Here is a 5903-nt window from a genome sequence, read left to right as displayed (position 1 = left end):
AGTACAATAGTATGGTTTTTGATTTTATTTATTTACATTTTATTTTTATTATTTTGGGCTCTGCTGGGTCTTTGATGCTGCTCAGGCTTCTCTCTCACTGCAGAAAGCTGGAGCTACTCTCTAGTTGCGATCATCAGCCTCTCAGTGCAGTTGGCTTCTCCTGTTGCAGAGCACAGGCTCCAGGGTGTGTGGGCTTTAGTAGCTGTAGCATGTGGGCACAGTAGTTGTGGCTCCCAGGCTCTAACGCACAAACTCAAGAGTCGTGGCCCTGTTGTCCAAGACATGAGGGATCTTCCTGGATCAGGGATCGAACTCATGTCTCCTGCACTGGCAGGCAAATTTTTTTACCATTGAGCCACCAGGGAAGCCCAAGTAATTTTTCTAATAAAAGATCAGCAAGAATCCCTGATGGGACCCTGAAAATTCTCCCAGCAGCCCAGCAACCTTCCAATCATGAGAAGCCATCCCCTCCATGGAGCTGCCCAGGAGACCACCCACCATCAGTGAAGTTCCCACTAGAAGTGGAAGATCCCCGAACCGTCTGTGTGGCCTGCACATGCTCACTCTCAAGCTCTCACATGTCTCAAACTGAGAGAAAAGAAGCCAGCAAGGAGATGTGTGTTTCTCTCCCTCAACTCTTCTGTCTAACCTACCCAGCTCCTCCTCCAGCCTTGAATCCTGCCTCTAGGGCCCCCCAGACTCGAGACAAGCAGCACAGCCCACCCCAAAGATTTTGCACATGATTCCATTTTGCTTTATGCATCCCAAATGGTCTGTCCTTTGCTGGCAGGGTTTGCAGCAAATTATTGCTGGTGAAAACAGGAGGCTGGGGTTTGGAAACCAGATGAAGTTTTTACTTTTACTGGCTGTGGGGCCAGGGTGATTCCCAATAGGAAGCATCCTGTACAGACAAGTTCCATTCACTCATTCATTCATTTAACAGACACATGTTGAACATCTACTGGGTCCCAGGCACTGTGCCCAGCTGGTGAGCATGGATGGGGAAGAGTGATGTGATCACAGCCCTCTTGGAGCTGACACTGTGGTCAGAGAGAAAACACTAGATGCTAGATGCAGTAAGGGGATGAGGGGAGGCTGGATAGGTGTAGTACGAAGCCCTCCATGGAGTCTGAAGAGCAAGAAGAGAGAGGGGGCTGAAAGGAGGGGCATATCAACAGGGAGACAGCTATACCCAAGGTCTTGAGGGGGAAAGACACTGGTGTATTCAAAGAACTGAGAGCAGTAAAACCTACTTCAGTTCAGTTCAATTCAGTTCAGTCGCTCAGTCGTGTCCAACTCTTTGCGACCCCATGAATTGCAGCACACCAGGCCTCCCTGTCCATCACCAACTCCGGAGTTCACTCAGATTCACGTCCGTTGAGTCAGTGATGCCATTCTGCCATCTCATCCTCAAGCCTACTTAGACCCATGCAATTGGTGAACATTAATGAGTCTGACCACATCAAATAAGGAAGGGCTCATAAACCATGATAGACTTATAGACTGATACACTTTATTGTAAAGATTGAGCTTTCTGGTTGGAAAGCTTTGGCATTATTTCTAAAGCTAAACATTTAAACCTATGATTCAGAATATTTAATTCCTGGTATACACCCAAGAGAAACTCTTGCAACTCTTGTATAGCAAGACACATGTACAAGTGGTTTTGCAGTAGCACTCATCATGAGAGCAAAACCTCAGAAGCAACCCAAAGGCTCCACTATGGATGAATCAACATGATGAAATTGCAGAGTGGAATATTATATGGTTGTCAAAATAAGTGAACAAGAGAGGTGCCGTCACAGATCAGAGCCCAAGGAGACATGACAACGAAATGCAGTGTGGCATCCCAGGTTAGCTGCTGGAACAGAAAAGAAAAAAAAAAGACGTTAGAGAGAAGATTGCTGCTGCTGCTAAGTCGCTTCAGTCGTGTCCGACTCTGTGTGACCCCATAGACGGCCTCCTACCAGGGTCAGCTGTCCCTGGGATTCTCCAGGCAAGAGCACTGGAGTGGGTTGCCATGTCCTTCCCCAATGCATGAAAGTGAAAAGTGAAAGTGAAGTCACTCAGTCGTTTCCGACTCTTAGTGACCCCACAGACTGCAGCCCAACAGGCTCCTCCGTCCATGGGATTTTCCAGGCAAGAGTACTGGAGTGGGGTGCCATCGCCTTCTCTGAGAGCAAAGATTTAGTGAGATCCAGATAAAGTCTGTAGTTTAGTTACTACAGATTGCACCAGTGTTCACTTCTTAGTCTTGGTCTATGTTCTGTAGTTACATAAGACGTTACTATCCGGGGAAGCTGGGTGAAGGGTAGATGGAACTTCTGTACACTTTTGCCAGTTGGATGTAAGCCTAAAATTATTTCAAAATAAAAAGTTAGAACGGGACATCCTTGGTGGTCTAGGGGTTGAGAATCCTCCTTCCAGTGCAGGAGATGAGAGTTCGATCTCTGGTGGGAGGAACTAAGATCCCACGTGCTGTGGGGCAACTAAGCCCATGGTCCACAGCTACTGAGCCTGGGTGCCGCAGATGGGGGAAAGGAGCCACAGGGACGATCCCGCATGCTGCAACTAAGACCCAACACAGCCAAAAATAAATCAATATTTTGTTTTAAGTTAAAACTAAAATTTTAAAAACTAAGTGAAACAGAGCAACACATAGCAATATGGATAAATCCTGAAGTGAAGTGAAGTCGCTCAGTCATGTCTGACTCTTTGTGACCCCATAGACTGCATAGTCCATGGAATTCTCCAGGCCAGAATGCTGGAGTGGGCAGCCTTTCCCTTCTCCAGGGGATCTTCCCAAACAAGGGATCAAACCCAGGCCTCCCGCGCTGCAGGTGGCTTCTTCACCAGGTTAACCACCCCCCCCCCCGCCCCGGGAAGCCCTAGTAATAGAATATTGCCATGATCTGAATGTTTGTGTCCCCTGCACCAAAATTCATATGTTGAAAATCGAAGGCCCAAGGTGATAGCTTCAAGAGGCGAGGCCTTTGGAAGGCAACCTGAAATAGAATTAGTGCCTTTATTAAAAAAAAAAAAAAGCTAGCTCACCCCCTCCCCCAAGTGCAGACACAGCAAAAAGTCAGTAGTCTGCAACCAGTAAAAGGGTTTTCACCAGAACCAAATCGTCCTACACTTGATATTGGCCTTGAAGGTCATAAGGAAGGGCTCCCCTAGGGCCTCCCCTACGCTGCTTGGTTTCTGCATCTGTCTTTTGCTAGGTCCCTCAAGTGATGAGAAGGCAGCCACCTGGAGTACAGCGTCAAGGCACACCTATGTCAGTGACGGCATTTTCTCAGATGCTCTGTGGAGACGCCTCTCCATGGCTCCTTCTGAGTTTGGAGATGGGGCGTTCACTCAGGGCCCATCTCATGATCCCCAGCAGCCTAACAGTTCCCAGGCAAGGCTGGGTGGGCCAGCTGGGTGTGAGAAGGGGTCCTTGAGGTGTTGCCGTGGCCTCTGGCCAGGCCTAGACAGCACAGAATGACAGCTGCTTCTGGGGAGACCGGAGCCCTGTCTCCCTTGATGCCCCCTGCCTGCCTTCGGGTGGTAAATGCTTGTGCAACTTGGCAAGGTGGCCCCAGACAGTGAGGTTCCCATGGTGGGATCTGATGCCTGGAACACATGCTCCCACCAAGAAAGTGAGCTTCCCAGAAACGGCCAAGAGCAGGAGGCTGGGGAGGGGCTAAGCCCTATCCAGGGAGCACACCCTGTTCTTGGCTGTTCCTGGAACAGCAGCATGGTGGGGAGGGGGCTTCCAGACAGTCAGAGTCACAGCCCCCACCCCCACTGCATTGCAAGGGATTTCAAAGCCAAGACCCAGGATGGGGTCCAGGGAGGGGGACCCACAGCCTTCCATCAGGATGGCCTCATCAGCGGTTTTGTGTTGTTGGAAAGCTCTGCATTGGAGGCCCAGGATTGCAGCAACGTGGGGCTTTAATCCAGGCTGGGCACAGGAATTTGTGGCCAGGAGCCCCAAAAGGGGAATAATTAATATCTCCAAAACTGGTCCTTCTGTCAGGCTCCATTTCCCCTTATGCCCCCGCCCCTCCCCGAAGAAGGTCTCATATGATTCTGTCTGCACCACAAAGGCTCGTGTTCCAGAAGGTTTACAGAGATGTTTCTCACCGTTTCAGCCTGTCTCTCTCAGCCTCTTTCACTCACAGAATCACAAGCTCTCTGTCTCACGTTGAGGGCAAGCAGAATGCAAATTTGCTCATCAGACAAAATCTAGAAACCGTGGAGCTTGGTGTGGCCTTCAGCCTGTCAGCTCCAGATGGTCTTGCTTCCCACAGAAATCACTGCCCTGGACCTGTATCCTCAGCTATAACTGAGGGGCTGGGGCTAAGCCATTGCTTTTCAGGATTTTTGAGCCAGGGATGACTTTACCGTGAATTTGGCCTGAGGACAGTTGAACCAATGGGCCACACCTGTGCCACCACCTCCTGCAAATGCTTTCTCCTGGGCCTCAGGCCACCACCCTCATCCAGGTTTCATCTAACTTTGCTTCATGCCCATTCTAGGTCTCCTTTGCCATTTTTCTTTATCCTAAATAATTCCTATTCTGCAGTCTGGTTCCTCTAAGCTTCTCAAAGCAGCCCAGCTGATCTTCCCAAAACTGTATATCCAGTCATGAACCTCACCTGCTACTATGGTCTGAATCATGGTTCCCCAAATTCATATATGAAGCCTTGACCTCCAAGGTGATGTTTTTTGAAGATAGAGCATTTAGGATGTTTAGATGAAGTCATGGGAGTGGGGCCCTCATACTGAGATTAGTGCCCGTGTAGGAAGAAACAACAGAGAGTTTCCCTTCCCTCTCTCTGTCTCTCTGTCTCTCTCTGTCTCTCTGTCTCTCTCTGCTTTCTCTGTCTCTCTCTGTCATAGAAGCACACAGAGAGAAGGTGGCCATCTGTAAACCAGGAAGAGAGACTTCACCAGAAATTAAATCTGTCAGCACCTGGTCTTGGACTTCCCAGCCTCTAGAATGGTAAAAAAAATAAAAGTCTATTGTTTAAGCCAGGCTTCCCTGGTGGCTCAGATGGTAAAGCGTCTGCCTGCAAAGCAGGAGACCCAGGTTCGATCCCTGGGTTGGGAAGATCCCCTGGAGAAGGAAACGGCAACCCACTCCAGTATTCTTGCCTGGAGAATCCCATAGAGGAGCCTGGCAGGCTACGGTCCACAGGGTTGCAAAGATTCGGACACGACTGAGTGACTTCACACATGACTTCACACATTGTTTAAGCCACTCAGTGTATGATATTTTGTTATAATAGCCCAAACTAAGACATGGACTGAAAAATCCTCCATGGCAACTGCCTAATCTCCCAGACTTCCACTCCCCATCCTCTCCTCACACTCTTGGCTTCAGCTCTGCTGGATATGTATACACTCCAGTCAAACACTCCAGTACCACACCCCAGGTGAAGGTGCTTCTAAAAGTGATCAGACAGCTGTCCCCTGGACTCATCCTTGTGGAACCCTCTCCCCTTGAGAGTGGACTGGACCCAAGGACTCCATCCTAATCACTTCTGACTAGCAAAGTAATGGGACTTCCCAGGTGGTGCAGTGATAAAGAATCTGCCTGCCAATGCAAGAGATACAGTTTCGATCCCTGGATTGGGAAGATACCCTGAAGTAGGGGATGGCAACCTGCTCCAGTATTCTTGCCTTGAAAACTCAGTGGACAAAGGAGCCTGACGGGCCACAGTACATGAGGTTGCAAAGAGCTGGACACAACTGAGTGACTGAGCGCACACAGCAAAGGTATGGCTGCCACCGAGACTGGGTCTTGAAAGACTGTGGCTTCTGTCCTGCTCTCTCATCTGCTCGCTCTGATAAAGCCCCCTTCCATGTTGTGAACTCTCTGTGGAGAAGCCTACGTGGCAGGGAACCAATTG

At 49.4% G+C, this 5903-nt stretch overlaps 1 non-coding gene across 1 annotated transcript; it reads left to right on the top strand.

The window, feature by feature from the left end:
* Nucleotides 1-5029: 5029 nt before the first annotated feature.
* On the top strand, nt 5030-5101 carry TRNAC-GCA. The gene has a single exon. It is a non-coding gene; the product is annotated as a tRNA-Cys (tRNA).
* Nucleotides 5102-5903: the final 802 nt, after the last annotated feature.

This window comes from Oryx dammah, unplaced genomic scaffold (assembly GCF_014754425.2).
Source record: "Oryx dammah isolate SB20612 unplaced genomic scaffold, SCBI_Odam_1.1 HiC_scaffold_17, whole genome shotgun sequence".
Lineage (NCBI taxonomy): Eukaryota > Metazoa > Chordata > Mammalia > Artiodactyla > Bovidae > Oryx > Oryx dammah.
This window is presented reverse-complemented; position numbering and strand designations above follow the sequence as displayed.